Source organism: Cnephaeus nilssonii (assembly GCF_951640355.1).
Source record: "Cnephaeus nilssonii genome assembly, chromosome: 8".
Lineage (NCBI taxonomy): Eukaryota > Metazoa > Chordata > Mammalia > Chiroptera > Vespertilionidae > Cnephaeus > Cnephaeus nilssonii.
The window spans coordinates 84,703,021-84,725,773 of record NC_137079.1 but is presented as its reverse complement, the minus strand read 5'-3'; positions in this window follow the sequence as shown (position 1 = coordinate 84,725,773).

Sequence of the window (22,753 nt, the reverse complement as noted above, 5' to 3'; positions counted from 1 at the left end):
CTTGCTAAATTCCCTGTCCCCTGCCCACTGCCAGGAGTCCTGCTTCCAGGTGGATGAACAACCCAGAATGACAGCCCTTCCATTTATCTGATTGCAGGCACCACTATTGTCCAAAAGCAATTTGGATATTGGCACTGGCTTTAATGATGCTCAAGATCGCCACTCCTGTAGACACCACCAAATCGATGGCTGGACACCACCAGCCCTGGAGAGCAGGTCCACAGGAGAATCATTCCTCTAGCCCTGGTCCAGCTGCTCCTTCCTCCCCACTTTTTTCGTGCCTTAGGGCGTCCCTGAATGCTTCAGGAGTATGCCAGCTCTCCACAGGTTAAGAAGAGCTGTGTCTTGGCAAAGGCTACACAGCTGGTCAGTGGGAGGGGACCCTGGCCTCGGGACTCCACGTCCAGGATTTTGCTCAAGTGCAAGGGTTTTAGAGACATGTAGCCTGAGTCTGAATTCAGGATGTACTGATTTGGGAGCAAGTTACTTAGCTTTCCTAAGCCTCAGTTTCCCCAACTGTAAAAAGGGGTAAACATGTATCTCTTTCCTAGGACTATAGTGAAATTAGAAAACGTGTAAAGAACTTAGCACATGGCTGGCTAATCATTTAGTAAAGATTCATATCATGAAGCTTGTAGTGGATGCATGTTGTGGTGCAACACTAAATTCCCCTTAAGGTCCTTCTTCTGGCTGCTGATGGCTCTCTATGTCAAAGGAAGCTTTCTTGCTCTTTTGGGGGCAGTGCACATTCAATGAGGGGTTGATGTAGGAATATAAATTCTGGCCCCCTTTTCTCCTTAAGGGTCATCAGTAGATTCTCCGTCCATCTTCAGAGTTCTTCCTGAGATCAGCTTACATCTCTGTTGCCACTGCAGGGGGCTCAGCTTTCAATCCTGTTTTCACTGCTCCCCCTCAGGTGCTTTTCCTTAGAGCAGTCTCCATACATTTGCTGCATGCAAATCTCAGTCTCAGATGACCTAAGCTGTAATGATGCTGAGGAAGGTGGTGTGGTGATTATACCTCACTGCTTAGCGATTGAGCCTGTGCTGATATTGACAGGAATATTGAACTGGTGGCAAGTTAGTTGATTTCTTATATTTACTGCCTATTCTCAAATAAGTTATTTCTTTGTTTATTTAAAGTATCTATTAGAAAGATAACACACAAACTTGAAATTCACACATATATGTGATTTTTACAAAAGTGCAATGTTTCTTAGCAAGGACTCAGCTTCGGGCTTCTTTCGGACATTGATTGTTCTCAATAAGTCATGAGTCTGGGTTAAGCAGAATGTATCCTTTGCATTCGAACTATAAACCAAACACCTAATCATGTATTCAGTTATAACTGTTGTTACCTATTTTTTTCCCAAAGCCTAAATCATACATATCATAAACTCTATTATTAGGCTTATTAGTAAGAGTATAGGATGATTTGGGCAAACCAATATTTTGACAGAGTTGTCACATTTCCATTTCCAGTTTTTAATGAATTAGAACATAGTAAAACATTTAACACTAAAAGTCTGCTATTCACAATTTAATTTAATTTAATTTATTTTATTTTTTCACGCTGGCTGTTTTTATTTATTTATTTATTTTTTAATAAATCTTTATTGTTCAGATTATTACAATTGTTTCTCCTTTTTTCCCCCTATATCTCCCCATCACCCGGTTTCCTCCCCCCTGTTGTCCTTATCCATAGGTGTATGATTTTGTCCAGTCTCTTCCCATACCTCCCACACAGACATCCCTTTCCCCCTGAGAATTATCAATCCACTCCCATTCTATGCCTCTGATTCTATTATGTTCACCAGTTTATTCTGTTCCTCAGATTTTGAATTCACTTGATTTTTAGATTCACTTGTTGATAGATATGTATTTGTTGTTCATAATTTTTATCTTTACTTTTTTCTTCTTTTTCCTCTTTTTAAAGAATACCTTTCAGCATTTCATATAATACTGGTTTGGTGGTGATGAACTCCTTTAGCTTTTTCTTATCTGTGAAGCTCTTTATCTGCCCTTCAATTCTGAATGATAACTTTGCTGGGTAGAGTAGTCTTGGTTGTAGGTTCTTGCTATTCATCACTTTGAATATTTCTTGCCATTCCCATCTGGCCTGCATAGTTTCTGTTGAGAAATCAGCTGACAGTCGTATGGGTGCTCCCTTGTAGGTAACTAACTGTTTTTCTCTTGCTGCTTGTAAGATTCTCTCTTTGTCTTTTGCCCTTGGCATTTTAATTATGATGTGTCTTGGTGTGGTCCTCTTTGGATTCCTCTTGTTTGGGGTTCTATGTGCTTCCTGAACCTGTAAGTCTATTTCTTTCACCAGGTGGGGGAAGTTTTCTGTCATTATTTCTTCAAATAGGTTTTCAGTATCTTGCTCTCTCTCTTCTGGCACCCCAAAAATTCGGATATTGGTACGCTTAAAGCCATCCCGGAGGATCCTTATGCTATCCTCACACTTTTGGATTCTTCTTTCTTCCCACCTCTCTGGTTGGGTGTTTTTTTCTTCCTCATATTCCAGATCTTTGGTTTGACTCTTCGGGTGCGGTGGTCTACTCTGTATATTCTTTATTTCAGACAGTGTATGCATAATTTCTGACTGGTCCTTTTCCATTTTTTTGGTATTCTCATTTAGGTCCTTGAAGGTCTCTTCAAGTTTCTCAGTGGTTTTTAGAAGATTCTTGAGTAACCTTATAAATATGGTTCTGAACACTGTGTCGTCCATTAGTTTGCTTTCATCTATCTCTCCTACTCGTGACATACTTTGATGTCTCCACATTTTAGCTGCCTCCCTGTGTTGATGGAGTGGCTTTGTGTGGTCGGTGACCTATAGGGGCTGGTAGCTCAGCTTCCTCAATCACCCTAGGTGGTCGCTCTTGGTACTCCCCTTTGTGTGCTGAGTGAAAAGTCTTGGTGTAGTTAAAAGCCCTGATTGCTGTTGGTACACTGGGAGGAATTGACCTCTGGTCCAATTGGTTGTGAGGGCCTGCTGTGTCTATAACGGAAGAATTGCTGTGCTGGAGACACAGTAGGGCTTTGGTGCTCACTGAGTCTGCCTCTTAAATGTGTCCCTTATGAGAGTGGTTGAAATCTGGTGTTGTCCACACTGACAGAAAAGTTACTCTCACTCTCCGACCAATGGCCAAGAGTCCCGTAGGCGTCTGGGTCCTCCACGTGTCTCCAGAAACTGGAGTTCAGAGTGGTTGGGATTGTTGGTGTCACTGGCGGGAATTGATCTCCAAGCCAGTTGGCTGTGAGGATCAGCAGTGTCTCCACTGGGAGAGCTTCTGTGCTCAGCTTGGATGGGGCGGAGTCTCAGGGTGGCGCAGACAAGCTTTGGTTTCCCGTCTGCTCCGCCCTAAGAGGGGCGGTTTCTCCGTGCCCGAATTAATGGCTGCGCGCCTCTGAGAGAAGGCAGCTTTCGAGCCTCTCCCGCTGCCTAACAGACCAGTTTCTCCCCAGCTGGGGCTGGATTTCAGTGCAGACCGGAGGTTTTGTTTTTCTCCCGAACGAGAAATCCAGTCACTGGGAGGGCTGTGCTCAGCTTGGATGGGGCGGAGTCTCAGAATGGCGCAGACAAACTTGGTTTCCGTCTGCGCCCTAAGAGGGTCGGTTTCTCCGTGCCCTAACCAATGGCTGCGTGCCTCTGAGAGAAGGCAGCTTTCGAGCCTCGTCCGCTGCCAAACAGACCAGTTTCTCCCTGACCGCAGCTGGATTTCAGTGCAGTCGGGAGGTTTTGTTTTTCTCCCAAATGAGAAAGCTAGCCACGCAGCGTCTGCTGCCCTCCCTCTCTGCGCGCTGCGAGCAAGCCTGCCGTGTATTCAGCTGCCCGCCCTTTCCGCGCTCACGGATCTCCGCACCTCCACAGCTCCTGAGGCTCAGCGTCCCCCTCTCTTTTTTTCTCTAGTTGTAGGTTTTCCACTCTGCCAGCTTTCCGGTGGTTCTGGACGGTGTGCGCTCTGTTTTCCAGTTGTAGTTTCAAAATTGTTGTGGTAGGCAACAATTAGGTGTTTACCTTATGCCGCCATCTTGGTTTCTCCTCCACAATTTAATTTTTTAAAAAAATATATTTTATTGATTTTTTACAGAGAGGAAGAGAGAGGGATAGAGAGTTAGAAACATCGATGAGAGAGAAACATCGATCAGCTGCCTCTTGCACACCCCCTACTGGGGATGTGCCCGCAACCAAGGTACATGCCCTTGACCGGAATCGAACCTGGGACCCTTGAGTCCGCAGGCCAATGCTCTATCCACTGAGCCAAACCGGTTTCGGCTTAATTTTATTTTTGGTAATTCCAAAGACATTTGGCATTAGAATAATTATCAGTGCATTATAAATGTGCAGAGATAAGTTACTAGAGAATGAGAGATAAAGCCGGTTTTAATAACTGTACCTATGATTATGACTCATGAATACCCATATTTGCATACATTAATCTTATTGAATATAAATATGAGGACTTGTGTTATAAAAATTGGTAATTGGAGTACAGCTGCTCATCGACACAGTAGGGACCTCATTGATTCAAATGGGATTAGATAGGTAGATTTTTAAATTAAGATACAATTTATATATACTGTACAATAGGTGTATAGTTTGATAAATATTGAAAACTGTATACCCATGTAAGCAATATACTGATCAACATATAGAACATGTCCAAAGCAGGGATTATGTGGGAAAAGTCGTCTGGATTTCTGATTATCCAGACACTGTGCTCCGCTTCCCGAGAGCTGGATCCTGGAGCCAGCTCCCTCTTCTCATCTCCATTGCTTCTCGCAGCTTCCATTGGCATTCACAGCACCCTCTCTCTGCTGATCCTCACGGCACAGTTTTCATCAGATTGGAGATGACCTTACGTTCCCATGAAGGGTGTTTTCATCTCTTCCTTCCCCGTAGACTGTTGATGGCTTCCTGGTTTCGAATGATCTTTCCTCACAATGAACAGAGTGATCAGATTTCTCCACGCCTTCCAGGAGCTCTCCAAACCTTTGTTCATAAATCCTCTCAGCACAGTCCTGGGGAATGAGTAGTGAGCAAGTTACATGCTTTGCTTTTATAGATGGGAAGCTGGAAGCAAAGTGAAGTTAAACGGCTTCCTAGCCCACGAGTCTGACACTGACTCCGACTGGTCTGATTCAGTTGGTGCTCTGGGTTTGTTTGTTTGTTTGTTTTCTTTCTCCAGCAGGAGGGGGAGTGTGGTGGATGTCAGGAGGCAGTTATCTTATCTCTTCAAGCTCCTCAGTTTTTCTGAGAGGCTGCCCTATAGTCCAGGTGGAAGGAAACCGCATCCTGGAGGACGATGCAGCAGCAGGAAGCGATGCCGGGAGATTTGGTGTGACAAGTTCCAGGTCTTGGTGATGTTTTTAGAGATTAGGAGCAGGGAAGAGAGCCAAAGGTCAAAGATGCCAAAAGAATAGTCAACACGGCAATTCTTCACTTCTTGTAGTTTTCTCTTCAGCAGCTTAATAGTTTAATTTAAATATAGGCAAGCACTTTTAATTAGACTCTTTTCAGTATAAAAAAGATGGTGATGAAGATGTTATAAACAAGATGAATTTTCTCAGAAATCTCTTTCCTCACTCCAAACACTCATCCCTCCAAATGTTCTTTACGTTAGCTGATTGGCTTTGCTTAAATAGCCATATTTATTTATTAGGTGAAATATATATTTAGAGGCTTAGGAAATTACGCCAAAGGATTTTCCATTATTTCAGCAAAGGGAGGTGTAGCCAGCCAGTGTGTCAACTTTTGTAAAAGGAACTGTGGGGCTGGCACCCCCCTGCCCTACCTCTCCCAACGGAGCCAGGAGACTGAATCATGGGAAATGGCACCACTCTCCAGCTGTTCTTACTGGCTGGCTCACCATTCACCTCATCTCCTTAGCATAATGACTATGCTGTGGGTTTGACAGTTGCAACATCAAGTCCACCGCAAAGTCTTTCTCATTTCCAGGGAGTTCCATTGGACTTCCCTTAGTTTGGTGTAAGATCGAACCACAATTAAGTATTAGTGTTTTGAGAAAACAGGAGACTGTCTCCCACACCATGACACCATTCACTCAGCCATGAGTAAACAATCCAGGTCTTTACGGCTAGCTCCCAAAAAAGTGTCAACCCGCAAAGCATGAGCAAAATGACGGCATGCCTTATACAGCACAGCCTGGGCATGCCACTCCTATTTTGTTATGCAATATTTTACATGCACCGCAGCCTGAGTAAAACTTTCTCTGGTACCTTCTTCTGACTCACAAGGGCTTTAACTTAATCCACTGTAGACAATCAAGGATTCCATTTAGCTGTATTTGTGGAAGAGGCATCATCAAGGTTGCTTAGCAGCAGAAATTGGTTTATTAAACACAACTTTCTGTGAGGAAATGAGCCCCACATTTTCTTATGGATTCATGTCCTCTCATTGATTGACTTGCTCACTGAATTACTAAAAATATTTTCTCCTCATATGTCTGGGGAAAGCTGGGTATTAAAAAGAAGATGAGATACTTTGGGGCTACACAGGGGGCCATGTTTCTTCTGTCCAGAAACCTTTAATTAGAAAGTCTGAGCACTCAGCCTGTGTGTTCTTTGCCCTGATGTCAGGTTTCATTATGGGCTTCAGCAGGATGAGAAAGAGGCTTAGAGAGGGAGAAGGGACATGTGTCATGCTGGGAATAGGGCCAATCAACCCAGGAAAGGATGTAGACGAGTTACTTATTACCTAGTGACTTGAAGCACCACGGTTGCCAAACTCCATTTATTGAACTATCTATATTAGCAGTTATACTTCTGGGTAAGAAAAATAGAAACGCTACCCACACACACATAAGGGGGTGGGAGAGAAAAGTATTGACATTTGATGGATGATTATTAGGTGCTAGCCACTGTTTTAAGCATTTTTTGAACACACAAAAATAATGTCTTTAAAGATGAGAAACCAAGATTTTGAGAGGTTAAGTTCATGAATATGATCACCTGTATGCAGCAGAGATGAGATTTGAACTCTGGCAGCCAAACACTCTATCAACTGCAGGACCTAGGCCCTCAGTCTCAGATGATTTGACCATGGGGTGGGGGGCGGGGCTGTGGGGAGGTGCCCTTCAGTTTTCAGATCTTCCCATTTTTCAAGAAAGTCAGTTTATCTGAATTTATTAATAAGAAATTTCTGAAGTTTAAAATTTTGGGAAACTCATTTTAGGTTAGCAATTAATGCAGGCTGAATGTGATCTGGGATTACTTGCCCAAAGTCATTAGGTCATTACTCAACCTGCCACTCTGTGTACATATGGAGTAAACCTGGGCCCAGAAAGTGGGGATGTAAATAGAAACCTACACAGTTCCATTGCAGGAAACACCCTTGGAGGAAGCTTTGAAATATTGGCTCATCAGAGGGAGTTTGACTGCCTAGGTTTTGCTAGTTTCATCAGAAACCTAGAGATTGTGCTGATTTCAGATTTGCAATGGAGTAGAGGCCAGATCTGTATGTTTTTTATGCCAGAGTTCTGTAATCCTATAGTTCAAAGAGGTCAGTGGGGTACCAGGGGGCTGAGATACTGATCCTCTCAGCCCTCAGTGGACTGAGGTGTTCTTGTGGTCCAGATGTCCCTTAGTCGATCACTTCTGGGCATAAGTCTCTTCTCCCTTCAGTTTGATCCTATGTGGCAGATACTATATAGACAGGTGGGTTAATGATAATCTATAATAATAAAAGCCTAAGTGACCATCACAACCGAACAGACGACTGAACAGGCTGCGTGGGGTGACTAGGCCAGCAGGGGGGTTAGTGACGGACAACCAAACAACTGAGCAGCAGGCATTGTGGGGCTACCAGATCGGCAGTGGGGTTAGTGAGGGGCGACCAAATGAATGAGCAGCAGGCGGCATGGGGTGACTAGGCTGGCAGGGGGGTTAGTGAGGGGCAACCAGGCCAGCAGGGGGGCAGTTAGGGGTGACCAGGCTGGTGGGGGGGGGGCAGTAAGGGGCGACCAGGCCGGCGGGAGGGGGGCCAGTTGGGGGCAACTAGGCTGGCAGGGCAGGCAGTTGGGGGTGACCAGGCCAGCAGGGGAGGCAGTTAGGGGTGACCAGGCAGGCAGGCAGGTGAGCAGTTAGGAGCCACTGATCCCAGATTGTGAAAGGTATGTCTGACTGCTGGACATCCCCCGAGGGGTCCCAGATTGGAGAGAGTGCAGGCTGGGCTGAGGGGACCGCCCCCTCCATGCATGAATTTTGTGCACTGGGCCTCTAGTAATAATAATAATACAATAATAAACTGTTTTGTGTACTCACAGTTGTAAACCTATTTTTGCCCACCCTTATATTTTTTAAAATGTGTGCCATGAAGTTAAAACAGTTGGGAAGCACTAATGTCATCTGTTTCTTATATAATATGATTGCCCTACCTTACCATCATGCTTTTTCTTTTTGATGAATGGGATCTTCATCTTTAGATAGATCCTTTAATTTAATTTGTCTGTTCTTCTGTTCATCTGGATGGTAAAATATCCTCCTCCTACTTCTCCTCCTCTCCCTTATTTATAGATATTTTCATTAAAAACAAATAATTACATTTAATTCATTCATTCATTCATTCACTCATTCATTCCAGTTCTCTTCCTGACTTCCCTCAGTCTTGGGCTAATCAGGATGATTGATTCCCCTGGGCCTCACTAACAGGTAGAGCTGTTGCACAGACAATAAAAAATTCTTCAAATGGATAAGTAGGTTTGGAGAAGTTGGGGGAGGGTTACATACAAAATAATTTCAAGTTTTTACTGGATAGATATCAGAACATCTGCTGAGAGGAAGGTGAGCAAAAGATAGAGGAATTATCACCTGATTAACTCTAGTTCCCTCATACTTTCTTCTAAAACAACCAGACACCCGGTGATGTGAGGGGCATCTGGGCTTTGTATGGATGTAATCCGTCATTTCTTGGAGAGTGCAAATGAATAAAAATAACTACAAAAGTGGAATGATCATTCAGTTGACCCTTGAACAATGTGGAGGTTGGAGGCACCGATCCCCCCATGCAGTAAAAAAATCCACATATAACTTTTGATTTTTAAATACTACACTAATAGCCTACTGTGATTGGAAACCTTCCTGATAATATAAAGTTGATTAACACATATTTTGTATTTTATATGTGTTATATACTATATTTTTACAATAAAGTGAGCTAGAGAAAAGATAATGTTAAGAAAATCATAAAGAAAATACATTTACAGTAATGTATATATTTGCTGAAAATTTAAGTATAAGTGTACCCACACAGTTAAACCTATGTTGTTCAAGGGCAAACTGTGTACTTATTTCTCAGAAATAAAAGGAAAATTCAAAAGATGTACTCTACTAAGATGAAGTATCATCGCGATCTCTAGAGGCACCTGTCCCTGTAGCTGCCATTCCTTCATAACTACTTGCCCTCAACTGGCTGCTCTGCTCCTGCTCTCTGCCCCCCACATCCTACATACCACACTTAGTTGAGTAGTAGTTACTCATTCAAAAGTGGGGGGCATGTGAACTTGACCCTCAAAGACCCACTGGAGGGCTGTGAGAGGAGCCAGAAAGAGGACAAGTGAAAGTTGGCATGATCTTGGACAGGCTCTTAACCTTCTTGTGACCCTGGGCCTCCACCTACAAAATGAGGGGTGGATGAACTACGTGAGCCCCTAAAGTCTCTCATGTGTTCTAGAATTCTATAACTTTCTGAGGGATTATAAGGAGAGAGAAGCAGTTGTGAGAAATGCTTACCTAGTCCGAATTCAAATAATAGACTTGGAGACAGAAGTATGAAGAAAATGAGACTTTTAATATGTTCTCAAGAACGGGTATCCAATTGTACAGGCACTGGGGCGGTGATCACAGCCTGTTTATCTAGTCCCTCTCTGGTTCCTCATTGGCTGAGTACTATGGGGTCACCTGTTTCCTCATACATTGCCTAAGTCTTATTGTCTCCTATTGGGCCATTTACAAAAATTGGACTGAGGCCTTTTCTAGTTGTCTCCACCTCCCCCTGTCTAGTTGAGGCAGGAGCCTCTGGGGTTTCCACTGTGCTGCTGGCCCATATCCACAATTCTTTGTTCTTAAATCCTCTTCCCTCCTCCCTACATTCTGTTTGTCCTGGGGAAACTCAGTAACCATTTCCACTAAAAGTTAACTATGCTGGAGATGGGTCACAGAGGCCAATTTCCCACACAGTTACAAACACACAAACATACAAACATGTGAGAAGTCTTTGGTATGTGAAGCCAAGGGAACAGGCCAGGGATCCCTGCAAAACTTAGGATTATGACCAGGATGGCCAAGCACTAGACGGCTGGGAACTAGGCACACCCTGAGAGTGACAAAGAAGTCTCACTCCCCATAGCAGAAGCAAACTTCTCATTGTAAACCTTTACAATTTAGACAGTAGTCTCACGTAGAACAATGGCTTGCAGTGGAGAAGCATTTGAACATAATAGTGTTTCATTTGCTCCTCACACAATCTTGGGAGGCAGACAGCAGAGCTTCTATTGTCTCCATTTTATAGATGAGGGAACTGAGTTTCCGAGTGATTAAGATCACAGAGCCAAGTCTTGGACCTGGTTCTCATGAACCTTTGTACCCTCTAAAAGAGAATGGGGGTCAGTGGAGTCTTATCACTGAGCAGCCGTTTCAGAAGTGGGAGCCCTGGGCATGGAGCATTAGGAACCCACGAAACACACTGTCCCCTCACCTGGCTGGAGCAGAGGCCTGTGGTTGTGAATGCCATGGCCAGTCTGCTCTGGAGAGGGCTTTTCTTAGAAACACCAAGGAGAGTTGAGGGTCACTGAGCAGTCTGTGTGCTACCCTCTGCTGGGGCTGTGTCCTTGAAGTTCCATTTCCAGTCAGGTCACTGGTAGAGTCCCTCTTCCTAAATGTTCCAGTGACAACGCTTTGTCTGGGAGGCTGTGGGACTGAGATGATCTAGGAGTCTGCGAGGACTCAGAATTCTCTGTTATGTGCTGTTATGTAAAGCTGGAGCTATTGTATCACTTTTTGTTTTGTTTTGTTAATCCTCACTTGAGGTTATTTTACCCCATTGATTTTTAGAGAGAGTGACAGGAAGGATGGGGGAGAGAGAGAGAGAGAGAGAGAGAGAGAGAGAGAGAGAGAGAGGGAGAGAGAGAGAGAGAGAGAGAAACACATCCCGGCTGAGGCCGGGGATCAAGCTGAGCCTGCAACCCAGGTATGTGCCCTGGACCAGGAATTGAACCTGAGACCCTTTGGTCTGCAGGCTGACGCTCTAATCACCGGCCAGGGCTATTATATCACTTCTGATGCTCTTTAGATTTTTTTGTCCATTATAAAGTATTATAGACCTGTAATGTATTCTTGTACATCTGAATTTAATTAGGAGCTTTCTTCTCCCTGACATGGATGGGGTTTTACTGTTTCTGGCCAGGCCAGACAAGGATGTCTGAAGACAGATTTCTGAATTGTGGGCCAATTTCTCTGATCTTTTAAACCCAGGGTCTCTGCTCTGAGAGGTGATTTACGACTTTGCCATGCTGTCTTCCACCACTCTGGTTGCTGGGAATACCTGGGACCTCTCAGAAGCAAATGCTCCCAGGAGTCAAGATTGTCCCCTGCAACCTCACCGGGATCCTCACAGGGTTCAGAGGATTATTTCATTTTCAGTTCTCTGAGGGCTGTGTCGGGATCACTCTGTACTGACTTAATCATGCCCAACGTGGGAGGGTTGGAGGTGGGATTAAGTCTTCCGGACTGTGATCCATTTCTGATGTGTGTGACCTGTTGAGCTCCAGAGGCATTGTGGACACCACATTTTGCTTCCTGACAAGACTAAGACCAGAAGCTCATGTGCTATTTTGTCCTGTAGCTTCTTGGCTTAGCAACGCCTCACCCTGGGAGCTGAAGCTGCCTAAAGAAGGAGAGAAGTTCAGGAGCACTGACAACTGTTTCCAAGTGCACATCCCATGTCGTCCGCTACTCCCGGGTGTGCTGGCCACACCACCTGCACCTGGGTTACAAAAGCCCACGCTTCCTAGTAACCTCTCAGGTGCTTACCCCCGTTAACACTTAAAACGTAAACATCAAGTTGAGGGACACATTGCCTTTGTGGTGAATGTCATAATCAGGAGAGTACAGTTCTCTTTAGATCCCGGAGTTTACTCCATTTAGGGAGGTGAGTTTGGGAAGCAGTGGTGATGGGATGACAACCTCTATTCATTCATTCATTCATTCATTCATTCATTCATATCTCCATCCAGTCTCCCGTCACCTATTTATTGAGCGTCCAGTGTCTGCCATGTGCTAAGCTGGGTACTGGGCATTCAGTAGTAAACATAGAAGACCTGGTCTCAAAGAGGGGATTCTGTTTCAATAGAGCATCCAAAAGAACTGCATCTGCTTTTGCTTCAGGTGGTTACTTACTGCCATGAGCCTGTAGGTATTTGGGGGCCTCATTCAGTTTGGGAAGCTCTGGCTCCTTCCTGCTTCTTTGGAGACTGGCCCTGGTTTGGCCTGGAATGAGGAGCTGGGCCCTCAAAGCGCCTCTGTCAGCACTCTCCAGATGAGTACTACACGCGGGGAGGGCCCAGGGCGTGGGGCTCTCTGAAGGCTGTGTCATTCCCGGCTCCAGCCGCAGAGGTTACATCACAGAGGGAAGCTGAGCACGTTGCTAGGCTGTGGCTATTTATTTTTATAAACGAGATGTGCTTAATTTAGAAATCTGCTTTTTCTTTCTTTTTATTCCAGCATCATCTGGCTGTCTGGCACAACCAAAGATCTGCATTTCTGACCCAACAAGAGTTCGTGGGTGGATGGGGGCAGGAAGGAGGTTGGGGAGAGGGCTGGCCAGCCCAGTGCCTCACAGGGTGGTGGAAACACATGGCCATGCCATTAGCATCCTGCTCAGCTTCGGCACCAGTTTCATCTGTAACACCTACATAGTCCTCACTTGGAACAAGATACAAAGTGGCCCTGGTGCTAGCTCCTGTTCTGATTAACCACACACCAGAATACCGCAGAACAGGAGGCAAGGGCAAGCGACAGAGGAGCAAAGTCAGGTGCAGGAGCAGGTGACATCTAGTTTCTCAGTTCATTGGACGCAGCTATTTGAATAGAGCCACTTTAGTGCAGCTATTTTGTCATGAGGATATTTTAATTTGGCCTAAAAAATTCCAGCCAATAAATGTTCAGCTTTTAAAAAAAAATAAATGATGGGTAAAATGGGCATTTTATACTCCATGTTTGAGCTTCACCTCAGCCCCTAGCCTCACCTTATTGCCAGTCCTACCCCTGGGCACCAAGGTGTAGGGATTGTGGTCAGGTAAGGGAAAGGTGAAGTAGAGGCTCAAAATGGGAGAGATATCAGGATCATGTAATAGCCAATAATCGATCAAATGTCAAGAATAAAGTGACTGTCAGAACTGGGAGTGGGTACAGACTAGAGGAAGGTCGAGAGGCCTCTAAAGTCAACAAAAGGGCCAATGAAATGGCAAGAGTGATGGAGCAAGAGTCAGAGGTGGAATGAAGGGAGGAAAATTGGCTACTAAACATAAAATTCAGTGAGTTTGCATTTTGGAAAACAGTCTGCTTAGAATTCAGAATAGCTCATTTTGGCTCTACCATGGACAGTCTGTGACTCATAAATATCTACACATTTTGTTCGAGCCTCAGTTTCCCCAAGTCACATGCAGACAATTATGTGTAACCTTCCTCTCTCCACACCCAGTGCTCTATGATGAGGACTGAGCCAGCGGCTTGTAAACTGCCTCGAGTCACCTGGAGAAAGGCGCTTGCATAAGCCGTGGGTATTAGTGGAGATGAGTGTTCCATGAGTCAAGGATTTCAAAGTCGGGCAGGCGTAGCTGCCGCTGCCTGATGATTCGTTTAGACAACGTGATGCCTTTAGCTGGAGTGTATAGCGTTTGTGATGGATTTGTTTTTGTCACAGCAGAGATTCTCATCTTTGCTCAAATGCTACTGACTTGAGGACTTTGCACATCAGCAAAGAGCGGAAAGGTGTGAAAAGAGCGGAAAGGTGTTTCTGCCCACCGTCTAGAGTTTTAGCACAGAGAACTACGGTGGCATGCTCATGTGTAATCATGGACTTCCCTCTGCCAGCAAAGACATCCTTCCAAATTCTTCTGACATTTGTCAAACTTGCCAACGTCCCCAGAGGCGGTTCCGGTGTAATTGAAGATAAGGGAAGAGAAGACTCTCCCTGCCTGGTTTCACTACTTTCTGTGTGGATCTTCGGCGTCACAAGATGAATCCTCACTGATGTGTTCATGGAACGTCCTTCCAGAATTGGTGCACAAGTCAGCATGCTCTGGGGGCTCAGCTGCCAGAAGCCTGGCCTGGGGCCGCCCTGGCTGGGCAGGCACCTGCCTCTGGGTGCTCAGCGCAGAGGCGAAGGGCCCAGGCGTGTCTGCCGCCCGCTGACCAGCCGCACTTCCGAGGGCCTGGGGAGCTGGACCAGCTCCCGTGGGACAGTTAATCTTTGTTCCTGCCCCCAACGCGTCTTCCTTTGTTGTCTCCCACATGTCCCTGCCTCCAGCTTTCTGATGGATCCTTCCCCAGGCACGGGGTTTGGTTCCCTCCTCACGTGTGGGTCCCAGTGCCAAGAACATCTCTGTTCCGGCAGGAGGGTGTTATCTGGCTTAAAAGAAAGAAGCAGCGGTGGCTCCTCTCCACTAGCATTCTCCGGATGTGCATGGGAATTTATTCTGGGAGCTGTTTAGTCTCTTTCCAGTCGCTCCCCCACCAGCAGCGTTTCTGTCACAGAGTCGGTTTGCTCTCATTGTTTTTAGCTGGATGACGACAGAGCTTTTCCCTCGGAGCCTGGGCGCAGGGCTCGGCATCCCCTTCGGCGCCATCACTCCCCAAGGGCCTGGCTGGGCCTCAGTGAATGGTACAATGGGTATTCCCACTTCACAGGCGTGAGCATTATATTACCAACACTATCCGATCGTGCAATAAACCTTGCATTCTTTTCCAGAATTATTAGTTTTCCAACCCTAGGGCATCGAGTTCCCCCTTTCGGGAAGCTTCCCTGGGTGACCCACGCCCGCTCTGCGGTTTAGCTGCAGGGCTGGGTCCAACTGACAGTTGCTTTTCTGTTGACATCACAGAGGTGTTCTCACTGGCCCCTATTCATGTTTTTTTTTTTTTTTTTGCAGGGGGGTGGCGGTTGCAATTGCTCCATCCGCCACTTTGTATAGAGATTTAGGAATTTTCTAAATGAAGATCACAGGAGGGGCCGGGCACCACACAGGCAGCAAGCAGGCCTGCTCGCTTGTCCCCAGAGGGCCGTCTGTGTGCCCCCTGGGAGTGACCTGGTCCTAGACTTGTTCGGCCTGGATAACCCCCGGGTTCCTCCAGACCAGCGGATACTCTGCCCTCCCAGGACAGAGCGCTGCACTTGGGAGTGAGGGCAACAGAGGCCTTGAGAGGTCAGCCAGCAAGACCCCGACCCACAGGCCCAGGCTGTGCAATGAGCATCTCTCACCTTTGACTCGCTCCTTGGAGACTCACCACTCTCTTGGAGGTCAATAGGGCATGTATTACTCTGATTTTCCCAATGAGGAAACCAAGATCCAGAAAGTTTAGTTCACGTCCTTACAGTCAACTAAGTAAATTACTGGTGGACTTGAGACGAGAAAGCTCAAGTTCCTGACATCGGCTCCAGTTTTTTCCATTACGCCACGCTGCACTTCAGCTGGGCTGATGTAAAACAGCGAAGGCAAGTCCCAGTCCTCCCAGCTGGGCAGGACTGGGACACTGGCATGGGTTTGCATTGGAGAGGCTGGGGCCTGGGAGGCTGTAGGGCTGTTTCGACCTGCTCGTATGGCAAGGCAAGGGCTGAGCTAGGTGTCTTTACAAATGATGCCAAGTTGAAGTAAGCCTGGCGTTTTCTTGGTGCTCTGTCTTCTGTTTTGCCAAACCACATGGATTCTGAGAAGGTACAGCCTCATCCACGCCTCTCTACCTTTCAGGCCCGGCAAGCAGCACTGTCAGTGCTGTCACTGGGCAGGCCTGGGTCGGCTGCTCTCTAAATTCCTCTTATTGCAGCTGCAGGAGAATGTCTGGGGCCTGGGAAGGAAGAGGCAGAACTCCCCGGGGTGGAAACAGGTCCCCAGATGCCACTTTCCCATCAGTGCTCCTGAGTTCCAGCAGACAGCAGGCTGGACTTGCAACCAAGCAGACACATGAAAGCAAACGTGCGCTTGTACCATTGCATAACCTGCCTCCCACAAAACAGAAGGCGCTCTTATCCTCACGTTATTCCCTGCCTCGTTCTTGACATTTTTATTGTGCTGAGTCTACAGCCGACTTTGCATTCCTGACACCTCCCACTTGAACTGGCTCCTGGTCCCTGGGGCGTGAGGTTCCCAGTCACGTGCTGTACCCCAGAGAACATTCTTGGTTATCTTTCTGGGCAGAACACACTCCTCCTTACCTTGACATTTAGGATCTGCTGCTTCTTTTTCTTTTCTGCTCCACCAAGTCTGGGCCAGTCAAGATTCCCTGCCCCCGGGGCAGGGTTTGGGGAAACTGATGCTGGGATAAGGGGGCTTTTCCGGGCGTGTTGGGTGAAAAGCAAGCATTGCCTTTCTGCTCCTGTGTCCTGGCTTTGCAATAGTGTGAAACCCTCCGCCGAAAGCCCAGGCTCCATTTCCAGACCCTTGTCAGCCCGGCACACAGCTGAGTGTATCTTTGAAGTGCTTCTGCTTAAACCTTGTTTATGACCCCGGCGGAGCTGCTGGTTTCCCTCCTGGGCTCTGGTGCAGAACAGAGTTGTCAGTACCCAAGGAGCACAATCTGGGCCAGTCCTGTGCCTCCCCTCCCCCACGTCACATTCTGGAGTTTGGGTTTGGTCCAGCCTAGGAGCAAAGGAAGTGAACGTTTTTAGTGCTGAGTTTCACCAGCTAACTTTGCTTAAGGTATGTATCTATGGGTGATCAAGTCATCAGAAAGAGGGAAAGGGGAAAGGAAGGGGAAAGTAACAAGTGGGGGAGGGGAAGAAGGGAAAGGAGGAAAATGAGTCCACAGAGCGATAGTAATGCAGAGGTAGCTGAGCGCCCCCTGCGTCCTTTGAGTGGCACCGATGCCATCTGTCACCCATCGCTGTTTCAAAGGGAGCACAGGGGCTGGTGAATGCAAGTGCTTGCTCCAGAGAAAACACACCTCGGTTTTAGTCCCATAGGCCCCTGGAATGGGAACGGGCGTGACCCTACTTACTCAACAGTGAGGTCTCAACCAAAGGGTTTTAAAATGCTTTGTAAAATAAATAAATCACTTGTGTAAATGTAAGATGGTATTTCTCTCCTACTCACCCTAAGTCTTGAACACACCGTGTTAGTACAACCCCCCCAGAGTTAATTTTAAGATGCCGGCTTAAAGTATTCTTAAGAAAGAGACCATGACACTTGGGTTGAGTATATTGCCTGGCACATAGTAGGTGCTTAATAAACATCTGAAATTGAATTACTGACTGAGTAAATGTAAGAGCAATATAGAGAAGGATATTTTAATAAGAAGATACCTGAATATTCAACATTTATTACTTTTTATTTATTTAAATTTTAATCTTTATTGTTGAGAGTATTACAGATATCCCCTCTTTATTTCTCCATTTTCCCCATCTACCTGGTTTCTGCCCCCCAGGCCTTCACCACCTTATTGTCTGCGTCCATGGGTTATGCATATATGCATACAAGTTCTTTGGTTAATCTCTTTCTGCCTCCTTCCCCCTCCCCTCTGACATTGGTCAGTCTGTTCCATGTTTCCATGCCTCTGGTTCCAATTTTATTCATCAGTTTATTTTGTTTATTAGATCCCACATATAATCACTTATATGTGACATTTGTCTTTCTCTGACTGGCTTATTTTGCTTAGCATAATAATTTCCATGTTGTCTCAAAGGGTAATATTTTCTCCCTTTTTATAGCTGCATAGTATTTCGCTGTGTAAATGTACCACAGCTTTTTTATCCACTCATCTGTTGATGGGCACTTGGGTGTTGAAATACTTTATGGCTTTTGTCCTGAGTCCAAGGATGCAAGGATGGGTGAGCTCTCCACATGCATAGTCCCTCGTCAACCTGTGATCATACATACTCACCAGAGTGCTTGTGCAAGGAAGACATGGGCAGGACACAGTGATGGAGATGGCTGACTCTGCCCAGAACATTCTGGAGAGGTCTCTAGGTATGTGGGTTCTGAGATTGCTGAGGTCTCACCAGGCAGACCAGGCCCTGGAAGACAGAACATAGGACAACAAAGGTATGAAACAGCCCTTTGTGTCAGAGAGCTGCTATACTTGGGTATGGCTGGGCCAAATGGAAGGGGGAGTGTGTGTAGGAGGGAAGTTAGGAGCGTTGGTGAGAAAAACAAAACAAAACACAAAAACAGACAAGATAGAGATGCTTAAATGCCTCTGGTAAACACCAGCTTTGCTGGTCACCATAGGTTTTAGTGTTTCTTCTATATAACAAACCATCAGCAACAGTGGGTTTCACTTATTAAATCTCCCTGGGAACCTGAAATACATCGTATAAACTGCTGCTTGGTCACTGGGGACTGTGTGGGTATCTCCATGACTCTTTAGGGCCTCCTACCTAATGGTAGAAGGAAAAGATCTCTGATCTTCGAAGCACCGAGCATGCTTATGTGGTTTCTAGTCTGTATTCCTCTCTACTGTGAGCTACCTCCTGGCAACATCTCCCTGTTCTTTGAGCAGACTGAGCATAACAGAAACAGAATTTCCATTTACCATGAGCACTTGTTTATCATTAGCCTTGCAAGTCTCCCACAAGCACGGAGCCCAGAAGAAATCAGTCTGGAATGAAAGGAGACAAGGCTGTAGCCCTAAAGAATTTAGTGAGAAGCCTGGTCAGGGCTTATCAGAAGTGCAGCCAGCACAGGCTCGGAGGCCTGGGGGAGGAGGAAATGCTGGGAGGCTCTGCAGAGCCTCGGGCTCTCAGGCCGCCAGCAAGGCCAGAGGAACGCTCAGCGCTGGAACATCATGAACACTTCTGCCTTGGGAGCCACAAGAGTCGATAAAGCCGAATGGGGGCAGATAAAAGACAATTATGTTTGTATGTCCTGGGCTCCTGCCATCCTGCGGCTCCCTTGGGATGTACTTGTGGCGTTTGGATGTTTCTCTCACAAAGGCCTGGAGAGGGAAAAACAGCCACTCAATATCTAATAAATTATCCACCACGTCACTGCTGCTGCTGGCCTTGTCCTGACAATTCTCCCTTCTGATTGCAGACAATAATTATCCTCTAATTGCTTAGATAATCTTGCTTATGGAGTTACAACAGTGACAAACACTCTCATTTGTTGTTTTTTGTTCTGAACATTTATTTACGCCTAATTGTTCCTCAGTTGCACAGGAGTCTATGTATTCTAAAGAGTAGAGGAACCCCACCCCCAGCCCCTACTAAGAAGGGGCTTTGCAGGCTGGAAGGGAATGTTACAGCCTGTTTCTTGCTTCTCTCTTGGCTCCAAGGCTGCACCTTCCAGATGTCTCTAATCAGACCCTCCCGGCTACACAGGGCACTGCGATGGGGTCCTTGAGTGGACGGCGAATAATTGCAGGACAGCAGTGAGTGGGTCCAAGTTCTCACACTTCTAACAGTGACTGTCCCTAGAATTCAGAACCAGCCTTCTATGCTATGTGTCATCATCTCTCTCTTTTTTTTTATTGAATTTATTGGGGTAACATTGTTAATAAAACTATATAGATTTCAGGTGTACAATTCTATTATACATAATCTATAATTGTATTGTGTGTTCACCACCCCAAGTCAATTCTTCCATTACTATTTATCCCCCTCTTTTATCTCACCCCATCCCCCTTTCCCTTTGGTAGTCACCATACTGTTGTCTGTCTATGAGGTTTTTTGTTTGTTTGTTTTGCTTAATCCCTTCATATTTTCCATCCAGCCCCTCTCTCCTCTCCCCTCTGACAGCTGTCAGTCGGTTCTCTGTATCTATGAGTCTGTTTCTATTTTGTTTATTAGTGTCATTATCTCTTTCATCAAAGCACAGAATTGAATAGCAGAAAAATATCACAAATTATTGATAGTATTTATTAGACATTCCATATGATTGCTTGGTGCTGGGAGCTATACAGTCTTTGAAAAGCTTATTTCCTGCAATATGTACAGATTGTACATTGAAAGCACTGGGAATACATGGAATACATGGAAATATGAGGCAGTGGTATGAGTCAAACATACCAATCAATGAGCATTGGTTTTCAGAGCAGCAGTGAAATGGAGAATGCTTGAGAGAAATACCTATGTGTGAGTTGAAGATAGGGCTTAGAGATCAAAGTTGCTTAACTAATTAATTGGTTCATTTGTTCGACTTTAAGGACCTATTAAGTGACAAATATTAAATGATGCGCTGAGAGTTTTTTTTTAAAAATAAACCACTGCCTGTGCTTGAGGAGCTCACACTCTGGTGAGAACTGAGGTATAAATATACTTTATAAATAGAGTAGAAAGTGTTAGGAAAGCATAAGGGAAGATTGGTGGGCTCAGCCTGAGGCGATGGGACCCAGACTTGAATTGGGCCTAGAAGTGTTGGTGAGCTTCTGAAAGGTTCGCTGAGGGCATCTCAGGCCTGAAAGCTGGAAGATCAAGAAGTTGTTAAAAGACTATGAAACAGTTCTGTGTGACCAAAAAATATATGGAGCAAGGCATAGTGAGGGGATGAGGCCAGAGAGAGCTTAGAAGGTTCTGAGTGTCCTGTGACGGATGTGGGCTTTCACACCAAAGGCTTTAAATGGGGAGAGGCATGAAGAGATTCACTCTGGCCAACGTGGGAGGAGAATGGATGGAAGGAGGGAAGCAGAGTCAAGGGGAATGTGGCAGAATTAGTGCGGCTACAAGAGAAGCTTCCAAGACAGATGGGAGATGGAGACTATTTCACCCTCTCCACCCTCATGTTTCTTCCTTTTCTCTTTTAGTGCCATTTGGGTACCACTACACCAGCTGTTTTATAATTTTATTCTCTTAATCTGCTTATTCCAGGAACCTTCCCCAACATTTTTCTTGGGCCCTGAAACCCAGCCCCATGTTCCTGCAATGTCAGGGTACATAATACTTTTTTTTACCTTGGCTGGGATGAGAGACCCCAGGGTGCATAGTCAGGTTAATAGAAGTTATACATCACAGGTTGGACTTAACCTGAAGTCCCTCCTTTATGACCTAAATAATTTATGTTTTCTCTTTTCAAATTATAAATTCTCACCTGACATGAGCTATTTGTTCAAGGACCTGGATCTTTCCTTATTTTCTCTCTCAAGGGTGTTTATAACCCAGTCTCAGTTGATATGAACACACATTTATTGGACACGTGTTGTTTACACTTTGCATCACTATTTTAGGTTGGTTTCAAGAAAGAGCCCAAAATTATTTAATGGGCAAAGGTTCACACCATTGAGAAAAGAGTTCAGGCCAGGTGTTCACTGCAATAAGCAGCCCCTACTTGGTGCTGAACTTGGCCAATCTTTGGCTATTGGTGGACATCTGTCTTTCTCCAGAGCATTGCCCATTTGCTTGGAGTAACTCTGATGAGTCAGCATCCTCAGACTTCATAAATGCAAACACCTGCCTCTGGGGTAATTGTCATGGTTGTTTTCAAATCATTTCTATGAAAGTGCTTCCTAGGCAGCCTCAAAAGAGCTCTGCTATGGACCCAGACCTCTCCTACTTTGTCTATCAAGGGTGTTAATAATCCAGGGGTCAAGAGTCAGCCAACATATGATCATAAATTTATTGGGCACCTACTGTTTACATATCACACCACTATTTCAGGTTGTGTCCAAGAAAGAGTTTAGGCTCGTAGTCTCAGCAAAAGTCCCTTTTAATTCCTCCCACTACAACTGTGCTTGTTTCTGGTATGGCACAGCCTTTCTGTGTACTGTTGTGAAAGCTAATCTGTCTTAAAATACTGGCAGAGCCTGATGCACATCAGTCATCTGGACCCCTGGCTACCTGCCAGTGGACACAAATGAGAGAAGGGCTAGTTCCTGGGATGTTGTTTTCAGATCATAAATCTCCAACCTTACTGAGGAAGCAGCCGCTCTTAGAGATGGTAAATCAATTTGCCTAAAACAAACAACAAACAAATCTACATTTCCCTGCGCCTGTTTCCCCTTTCCCAAAGGTAACATATTCTGAAGAATAAGACAAAAGAAAAACAAATAGAATGATTCAGTACCCCTTGTATAGATAATGTTCTGTTAAGCACCATAAGGTACTACAGGGCCACAAAGAAACCGGGACTTGGCCTCTGACCTCATGGAACCTATATTCTACTAGGGAACATCCAGACGCGGATGAATACCTTTACAGGCCCTAACGTGAAAAGAGATGCTCCTTCCCACCTACACGCAGATCAAAATAAAAAACATAGTGTAAAACACAGAACTTACATGTATATAAAAATTTTAGATTTTCTGGTTGTAGAATCCTGGACAAATTAATTGAATTGAAGATGAACTTTTCTCATGTTTTTGTGCCCTGGCTTTATTGGTTCTTTAAACACACGGCTTAAGGGGTTATGAGGGCAGCTGGAGTGTCTGAAATCTGAAAGGCTAAAAATTCTCAGGCAGGGGCTGCAGCCCACCACTGGAATTTCTGTCTCCTCAGGGAAACCTCAGTTTTGCTTTAAAGGCCTTTCCAAATGATTGGAGGAAGCCCACCCAGATTATCAAAGATAACCTTTACTTAAAAATCGTAAGTA